At 39.9% G+C, this 10413-nt stretch overlaps 1 pseudogene; it reads right to left on the reverse strand.

Moving 5' to 3' along the window:
• Positions 1 to 5741: 5741 nt before the first annotated feature.
• LOC107747088 (protocadherin gamma-A11 pseudogene) lies at positions 5742 to 8415 on the reverse strand (annotated as a pseudogene).
• Between the last annotated feature and the right edge of the window lie 1998 nt (positions 8416 to 10413).

Below are 10413 nucleotides of genomic sequence, written 5' to 3' on the forward strand. Positions count from 1 at the left end.
TTTTTTAAAAGATACTTTAAATGTGAAATTAAAACTGCCAGTGTTAATAAGTGAGTCATTGCGATTGAACCAAATCATTTAAAAGTTGATTCATTCAGGAACAAAACAGTGTCATGTTGCTCAGAGACACAAATTGGAATTATATTTGTTGGCGAAATAGAGCAAAAACAGTCAATATTGTGTCTAAAACGTAAGTGTCTTAATATTAAATTCTTGTTTATTGAACTGCTGTATAAAATCAAGGAGTCGAATAACGAATCTGCCCGGTCACTGTGTTCAGCACGAATAAAAGGAAAATGGACAATCCTGCTTGTCATTTTACACACCGCCTCAACTGGAGTCCTTTGTTATCCTGCATCCTGCAAATGTTGTAATCCAGACAAAATACAGTCATACACGTCCAGTTTTCAAATAAAAGCATTTGAACAATTATCTTCTGTATTGTTAAGAAGATTCAAAACCGAGCCCTTCTAATGTACAAACAACAGCTCGACGTCTTTTCTCTATGCCGGTTGACCCAATGCCTTCTGTATGCAGTTCTTTTGCTCATATCGTCTCCCTGGGCAACAGCACCTCTCACAGTCAATAAGCAGCACAACAGCAGTGCTGGACTGTCCAGCACAAGGGAAGAAAGACAGTGAGCTACACTCTCAGAAATAAAGGTACAAAAGCTGTCACTGGGGTGGCACCTGCTCAAAAAGTACACCTTTGTACCTAAATGGTGCATACCTTATGCCCCAGTGACAGCTTTTGTACCTTTATTTCTGGTTCTGTCGGTTGTCATTGCTGAACAGAAACTCAATAGAGAGCACTTAGTGCTTAAAAAAATGTATCATTGTGATGAGCTCAGTGCAGGAATGGAGACATGAAATCAAATTACAATGCAGAATTTGAGAAAGCGAATCCAACCAGAGTTTACCAATTACAGTTTATCTTCAACCAATAACACCATTGATTCTATAGTAGGTGTTTAACAAGAATGTAACAAGATTTTAGGTGCATGTAGTTCATGTAGTACATTAAACTAAAACGTCTTATTTCATCAAAAATAATGGAGTTTGTAAGATCAAGCCAGTCAGATGTGATTCTACTGTCTAAGCTAGCAGATGACCTACATATTAAAGGATAAAAATTAGTGGAGTGTGAAGTGAAGTGCGAAGACATCCCCTGCAACAACATTGTGCAGGCATATCTGATTGTCAAAGCCTCACAGAAATCAAAAAACAAACTATTTCATTAACACTATACAATACGTTTGAATCTGTCAACATTAGTTCATGCATAGGCATCATGAACTAGCATTTATTATTATTGGTGTACACACACACACACACACACACACACACACAAACCTAAGTTTTAAAAAAATCTGTAAAAATTGTTTATTGTTAGTTCATGGTATCAAATGCATTAACTAATGTAACCTTATTAAAGTGTTACCAGAAGTAGGGTGTGTGTTATTGTGCCAGTATGTGGTTTTGGATATTGCAGTTGATTTGAACATGTAGACACCACTGCTGTGCAGATGCATAAAACATGAGCAGCACTAAAGCTGCCACATAGTCATACATATTCTGTGTGATGAGACTGCATTATTCAGACTGTGTGTGTCCCATAAGGCCTGATGCATTTGAATGCTGTAAAAATAGGCCAAATTCCAGCCTTAAAGCATAGTGACACACTGCTGCAGCAGGAGAGGAGAGCCAGAGACACAGAGATAGGGCACCCCCCCCCCCCAACCCACACACTCACGCAGAGAGACCTATATAGGGCACCCCCCCCACACACACACTCATGCAGTAAGATGATGCAGTGTCTCTGACACAGTTTCAGTGAACCACCACAAGATGGAGCACAGCACATACTGTTTGATAACATTCAGTTACAGAACTGAACATGACTAAACAGTTAATCAGTAAAATCAAATAGCAGAGGTGGAGACACATGAAAATTTAAATGATAGACAGAGAGAGAGAGAGAGAGAGAGAAAGTGTGCATGGAAGTCAAAAGAGCTTTCTGTGAATTGACAACTGTATTTTACATAACAGCAGTATATAAAATGTTCTTACCTTAAAGGGGATTGATTAGTTTCCATTCATTAGGATGGACAGCCAGGCCATGGAGGGAAGAAAAGAGAAAAGAAAATATTAAAAAAAAAAAAGTAAATTTCCTGAAGAAAATGTGCTTTGTTTGAAGCACTTACACTGTACGCAATACACACCATTAATAAAAAAAAAATAAATAAAAAAAAATAAATCAAAGCCACACCAGATGGCAAAGATAAATGAGAGAGAGAGAGAAAAATCAAAGACCAAAGTGCACATAAAACGGGTATAAAACACAGCTTAAACACACTGACAACTCTATGACATACCAACAGTAAGAATGGTCTCATCATGATCTCCAGTTTGATCAGAACTATGTGGGTCATGAGAGGAGACACATTTCTCCCTCTGTCCTTAAAATCCCTACAATAGCTTTTCATGAAGCCATCTCTGCCTTGTGTGCAAATCCACTAACATGACAATCGGATTCGATTACAAAGCAAAACTGGACTTCACCATGGTCTGTGCATGTTTTAATATTTTGCTGTTCATTTTCTCTCTCCCTCATACACACAGAACCCTTCTCACGTGTGTAGCAGTGTACAGCAGAAGTGGGCCTGCCTAAAGCAACAACTGAAGCACACATGGGTGAACATTATAAATAGCACACAGTAGCTGCCTGGGAAATGTACAGCATTCTGTGGATACAGATCTGAATTACAGACTCATTACTGTAGCATATAACTACATGCATATATTCCATATAATTATTTTTCAGGGTTATTAATTCATAATTCATCACTTGCACTCTTAACTACTGTTAAGCCAAAACCTGTCATTCAATTAATAAACACCTTTGCTGGGGTTTTTAAGCAGTATGTTAACCATCATTAGATCTGATACTAATTGAATCCACACTAATGTCAACAGAAAATCCCTAAATGAATCTCAGAATGACAATTGGGTGAAATAATTTGGAAATTCATCCCAATCTCTTTTTTGTAGCCTTATTGTGGCATAATGTATGCTCACATTTTTTTTAGTAATTTATGGTCCAGTTAAATACATGACATGTGTTATACATTGCAGATGAGCTCAGTGCACAAACGCACAAACATCTGGTTGGTGCATGTTTTAATATTTTGCTGTTCATTTTCTCTCTCCCTCATACACACAGAACCCTTCTCACGTGTGTAGCAGTGTACAGCAGAAGTGGGCCTGCCTAAAGCAACAACTGAAGCACACATGGGTGAACATTTTAAATAGCACACAGTAGCTGCCTGGGAAATGTACAGCATTCTGTGGATACAGATCTGAATTACAGACTCATTACTGTAGCATATAACTACATGCATATATTCCATATAATTATTTTTCAGGGTTATTAATTCATAATTCATCACTTGCACTCTTAACTACTGTTAAGCCAAAACCTGTCATTCAATTAATAAACACCTTTGCTGGGGTTTTTAAGCAGTATGTTAACCATCATTAGATCTGATACTAATTGAATCCACACTAAATCCATTTTGACTGTATATTTAATCATACAGACCCAGTGAAAACCAATAAACAATTTACACGTGACAAGACTAAATCATCCTTTATCCTATATAAGAAGCTCAAGTCATGAGTCTGGAGAGTCAAAGTTACGGTTAGATATTTGAGAATGACTCAAATAGTCATAAACTTCTCATTTTTAGGCTCATCTGTAAATCTCATGACTATTTCATGGCAAAGTATCTTATAGTGGCAAATGTAATTTAAATGTTAAATGAAGAAAAACACAAAACACCTGCATTAGACCTTTCACACTATGCTTAACTCTAACCTATAGACTACTCTTAACCTTGGGTTTAGCAAGCTTTTATATGTCAGACAGGGGCCTCATTCACAATTAGGATGATTCTAAGGGCCCACGCACTTTTGGGGCCCCCAGAGATCTGTTTTATTAGTAGTAACAGTAGTAATAGTAATGTAATAGAAATTATAAATGTATCTACCAAAGAGTTACAAATAAAACAAAATTATGTGAAATAACTTGACTGGTCTGCAGAACACCTCTGGTGTGACTTTAAATGCAGACCTTGAGCCAAAAACTCATCACCAAACACCAATGACTTGTACATATGCGTACAATCATTTTAGACACTTCCAAAACTGTGGCAACAGAGATGGCAATACAATTTTTAAATACATGAATTATGTAGGTCAATATTATTAAATTGCAGACCAAGATTTTGAATAGCTAGGTTGGCTTGTACACTATATTGCCAAAAGTATTTGGACACCCCCTTCGAATGAACAGGTTTGACTACTTTAGTAATTTCCATGAGTACAAATTGGTGTTTGGTGATGAGTTTTTGGCTCAAGGTCTGCATTTAAAGTCACACCAGAGGTGTTCAGCTGGGATTAGGACTTGGCTTTATGCAGACCAGTCAAGTTCTTCCACACTGACTGAATCAATCTTTTTTTTTTTTTTTACTTTGCCTTATGCACAGAGGCATTGTTGTGTTAGAATAGAAAAGGGTCCTGTTCAAACTATTGGCATAAAATTAGAAGCACACAATTCCCTAGAATATCATTATATGCTTAAACATTAAGATTTGTACGCGTGGAAATGACTAAAGTAGTCAAAACTGTTAATCAGAAGGGGGTGTCCCAATACTTTGGGCAATGTATGTTTGGTGTGGTAGGGGGTCCAACCTCATATGCTTTCATAGGGCCCAAAATTGCTAGCGGCGCCCCTGATGTCAGACATATCGGAACACTAGGAAGATTGTTGAATGTTGCATGGAGTACATTCATATTTCCCATTTGAGAGAGATGCTCAGATTGTGCCCCTTTTGATAAACTAATTTTACAACATAACTCCTTTCCTAGAACTTAAAATCACTTAAGGACATAATGCACATAAACAGCACTATTCAGAGTAAATGTTAAAATATCCAAAGTGTCTATATAGACACCTCCAGAGGCTGTAATACAATAACTAAATACCTAGAGGTTAATATATATTGGTAAAAATTATTCTCTGTATAAATAAGTACATGCATGGTTCATGTTATACAATTCAAAGAAAATATTTATTATTTGAATTTTAAGTTTAAAGTCACAAACTAAACATTCAAGACTGAATTTTACAATAACATAAGAAAGGAAACAGCATTACACAACAGCTTATGTATAAACCTGAAAATAAAGTTCAAGAGTACAGAAAGAGAACTGAAGATGAAATCATGATAAATATGATTCACAGAAATAGAAGAGTGCTCGTGAAAGAAGTAAAAGTAAAAAAAAAGTTGAAATACTATTGATGTCTAAATTAAGTGAATAAATCCTTGCAAACCATATATACATATACATATACATATATACATAATATATATACATAATATATATATATATATATATATATATATATATATATATATACACAGATACAAATAAATTATATACAATATATAAATATGCACTTATTATACAATAAAAAATATATTTTTAAAGTGTGTGTTTACAAATTGTGTAAAACAAATCATGTCACATGCAAAATTAAAGCAGAAAAAAACATACAACATTATAGTGAGGGACTCACTGAGGATGTGCATTATAATAATGAACATTTGTTATTTGTTTGATTAAACGCTTTTCAGTCCAATTTGTTGATAAGGATTTTCTGTATGATTGTCATGGTCAAACCATCAGGGTTAGAGTTTATGTGGCACTAAGACCTTTGCACGTGTGGCGCTGCGGCCACCCACATGCAACGACGTCCCTCTCTTATTCAGCATGTCCAAACCAACAAAGTCAGAACCAAATCTGAAGTCCCCTTTCCATGAGCCTGTGGTTAAGAATGAGTTATATCGATCATCTTTCTGCAGAGTATTGAAGCGGCTCACGTCATAGTAGCCAGGTGGTCTGTAGGTAGGAGGAAAAACGGGTAAGTTTGCAGTTGAACGGTACATATATCGGTATCTACATAATCTCATGTAGACCACGGCAATGATGAGCACAAGGAAAAGACTAGACATGCCTGCCAGAGCCATTATTAAATATAAAGTAAGGTCACTGTGTCCATGTGATTTATCTGTGCCATGTGCAAAGAGCTCATCGATGATAGGCAAGCCGTCTTCTATCATAAGATTGACAGTTGCAGTTGCAGACAAAGATTCAAGCCCATTATCACTCACAGAGACTATCAAGGTCTGCTTGATTTCTTCATCTTCTGCAAACGACCTTAGTGTCCTAATTTCCCCACAGTGCAGTCCAATGGAGAACAAATTAGGCTGTGTAGCTTTTACAATTCGATAGGACAGCCATGCATTGTGCCCTGCGTCTGCATCGATTGCAACCACTTTGGTGACCAGATAACCTGCAGGAGCAGCTCGAGGCACAATGTCATGTGCAAGGTACCCATCAAACTGAACTGGGTAAAGAACAACTGGAGCATTGTCGTTCTGATCTGCAATAAAAATCTGGACAGTGCATGTGCTAGTGAACGATGGCCTGCCTTCATCACGTGCCATAACTTGAACATGGAAGTGAGTGGATGTTTCGTAATCAAAGGGGCGCAGAGTAAATATCTCACCAGTTTCTGCATTGATGGAAAGATGAGAGGCTGCATCTTCTGAAAGAGAATACAGGATTCTAGCATTCTGCCCTTCATCTGCATCATCAGCTGTGACCTTAATAACCAGGGTTCCCCGAGGCTGATTCTCTACAAATTTGATGCTGTAGTCACTGTGTCTAAAAATAGGAGGATTATCATTAATGTCTATGACTGTTATGGCTACAGTTTTACTGCTGAATAAAGGGGGTGAGCCAGCATCCATAGCAGTCACAGTTATGTTATAGAGAGGACACATTTCACGGTCTAAAACTCCATCAATCACAAGCATGAAGTAATTCTTTACCTCTGAAACAAGTTTAAATGGCACATCATCAGATATTTCACATGTGACCCATCCACTGGTGCCAGTATCAAGGTCATAAACATGCAGCAAAGCCACCATGGTTCCAGGTGAAGCATCTTCTGGCACAGTAGCCGAAGTTGATTTAACTGCAATAACAGGAGCATTGTCATTCACATCTATCACATCTATAATGAGTTTACAGTGAGATGACTGTCCTCCTCCATCTTTGGCTTGTACATCCAGCTCGTGAGAACTGGCCTCCTCATAATCCAACGCACCCATGACCTTCACCTCACCCGTCACAGGGTTGACCTCCACAACCCCCCTCGTCTTATCAGGCATGTGACTGAAAGAGTAACTAATTTCCCCATAAATCCCACTGTCTAAATCTGTTGCATTTAATTTAACCAACACAGTGCCTCGAGCTGAATTTTCCAGTGCTCTGACTTCGTACACACTTTGACCAAACACAGGAACGTTATCATTGGCGTCCAACACATGAATATGAATTGATGCTGTTCCAGAACGAAAAGGTCGGCCACCATCCAATACACTTAAGAGTCAGAAAGTGATCAGCTTGGTTTTCTCAATCCAAAGGTTTTTTAAGGATCAATTCAGGATACGCATTTCTGTCCACCTGGGTATTCATCTCCAAAGCAAAATATTCATTCTCACTGAGTTGATAATGCTGAACTGAATTAGCTCCTATGTCAGGATCGTGAGCACTTTCAAGTGGAAAATGCCTCCCCAGGACCATTGACTCCAGTAGCTCCAGCTCAATCTGACCGTTGTCAAACGCCGGACTGTTATCGTTAATGTCCTGGATGTCTAAGAGGAGACTGTACACTTTGAGCGGATTTTCCAGGAGCAGTTGGAATTGCAAGATGCACAGCGCAGACTGTGCACAAAGCTCCTCACGGTCCATTCTCTCGCTCACCAACAGAGAACCTGTTTCTGTGCTCAGCTCACAAAACTGTCGGCTCCCCTCAGCAACGACTCGAGCGTTGCGCCTCACGAGCTCAGTCACATCTATTCCCAAATCTCTCACCACATTGCCGATGACGGAGCCTTGCTGCATCTCCTCTGGAACTGAATAACGCACTTCACTGAGACAACCGCACATGCAAATGAAGCAGAAACAAAGCTGAAGCCAGAAATTGGCCCGAACGCATCTTGACAAACAAGTCATGTTGTGAATCATTAATGGCTACATTTAAATGAAAAAGAATAAAAATAATGACAATCAAAGCACATTCTGAACAGATCCTCAAATAGCTGGGGCAGACACTGCACTCTGATGACTGCTCCTGACGGCTTAGATTTTTATTTTCATCTCTCCCTTCCTCTGCAAGCCTACAGCATTCCCCTCCCCATCTATCCCTCCTTCCTCCCCTCCTCTGCTCGCTGTGTAACACTGATTCAATTGAATCAGGGCACACGGCACAGATGAGATCACTGGCTGAGCTGTGTATAACATAAGAGCGTCACCCAGAGACCAAAAGAAAAAGTTACAGACACACCATCCACAAACTTGTGTTACCATGAATAATCAAAACACCACTGGGTTTTTTTATTTTATTTATTTTTTCTTCAAATAAAGAAAATAGGAGTATAATTAGTACTGAGAACCTAATATCAAATAAATGAGATCTCAATATTTTATATGCAATATTTTATTTCATGAGCCTGAGTAGTACTGAATATTAAGAACAAAACATGTTTTGCTGATTCCCTTAAAAGCCAGTTTGTAACCCTAACACATAATAATAATAATAATAATAATAATAATAATAATTATTTTTTTTTTTATAGTGCCTTTCCAACATCCAAGGTCGATTTACAGAGACAAATAAGGAAAAGAGCCAAATAAACATCAACATCAAACCACAATACACATACCAATGGCTGAAAGTAATATACAGAGGTCGCTTGCAAAGTTAGGTTAGAGATACAAACAAAGAGGAATTCAAATAAATAAACAAGGTACAATTTACAGACCGAGAATTGAAAAGTAATATTCAGAGAAAAGAGGTTTTTGAAGGAGAGAAGGGAGGATGCTTGACGGATGTCTTGAGGAAGAGCATTCCACAACCTGGGAGCCACAACACTGAAAGACCTGGCTCCCATAGTCACCAGACTATACTTAGGGGTGACTAACAATCCCGCACTAGATCGTAAGGAGCGAACAGGAGCACAAGCCTGAAGTCAGTAAGATAAATATGTCGGACCAAGATTATGGAGATTTTTTTTTAAGTGACAATTAGTACCTTGAAGTTTATATACAGGGAAACCGGAAGCCAATGAAGGTGTAAGAAATACAGAACCTCAGACACTTTGATCTTCTGAGACGGACAATACACACACAGTGCATTAACATACAGACATCCGTTTCCACATCTCACTGAGAGAAAATGCGGGAAAACGTCTTATATGCATTGGTTCCTCCTTATCCTCTTCCTTCCCTCACCCATCCTTCCCTTCACTCAGCTCACTCAGAATCAGAGGCGGACAAAGTACTCAACTCCATTACTTGAGTGAAAGTACAGATAATGCTGGTCAAATATTACTCCATTACAAGTAAAAGTTGTAAAGACAGATTTTTACTTAAGTAAGTAAAGAGAAGTACTGCCTCCAGGCCATGTGGGATGGAGGAAGCCCTTTTCCTCCACCTCCGTTTCCGAGAGCGGGGCCCTGCAACTTCGTCGGCCACCACTGCGGGCACTGCAACCTCATCAGGCACCTCCGGGGGCGCTGCGGCCTCGTCGGCCACCACCAGGGGCGCTACAGCCTCGTCGGCCACCTCATGGGGAGCTGCGGCCTCTTCGGCCACCTCAGGGGGAGCTGCAGCCTCTTCGGCCGTCTCTAGGGGCGGTGAGGTGGACCCATTCTTCCTCCTCCCCTTCCTCCGTTTCCGAGAGCAGGGCAATGAAGCATCGTCGGCCGCCTCTGGGGGAGCTGCAGCTTCATCAGCCGCCTCTGGGGGAGCAGCAGCTTCGTCAGCTGGGGGACGTGCCAAAAACTCCACAAATCCCCCAAACGTCAGGTGGTCCAGCCCCCTCATTCTCCACCAATTGAGGGGCTCATCAATGGCGTAATTAAAGAGGTCCTTGAGGGCCGCATCATTAAACCCCAACCCCTCTGCAGCACCGCTGAACTCCAGGGCAAAATTCCTCACGTCAGCCCCCTGTTGACGGAGGGAGCTCAAGGTCTTAAATTGGAGCATGCGCTGGTAGTGGGGGCTGGAGAGAGTGGAGGCTGGTGGACGACGCAAACCCTTCTTCTGCTGAGTCCTCATTTTGGCCAGTTCGTACTGTCAGGGTTGGGGATGAAGGGATGAGGCGAGGACTCAATATTGCAGGAAATAAGGGCTTTTTATTCAAATAAAACAAAATAAACAACAAAAACTACCCCGTGGGGGGAAAACAGGCTGGCAAGGCAGGATCTGGACACGACAC

Source organism: Sinocyclocheilus rhinocerous, unplaced genomic scaffold (genome assembly GCF_001515625.1).
Source record: "Sinocyclocheilus rhinocerous isolate Xijiao unplaced genomic scaffold, SAMN03320098_v1.1 scaffold168, whole genome shotgun sequence".
In the NCBI taxonomy this organism is placed as follows: Eukaryota; Metazoa; Chordata; class Actinopteri; order Cypriniformes; family Cyprinidae; genus Sinocyclocheilus; species Sinocyclocheilus rhinocerous.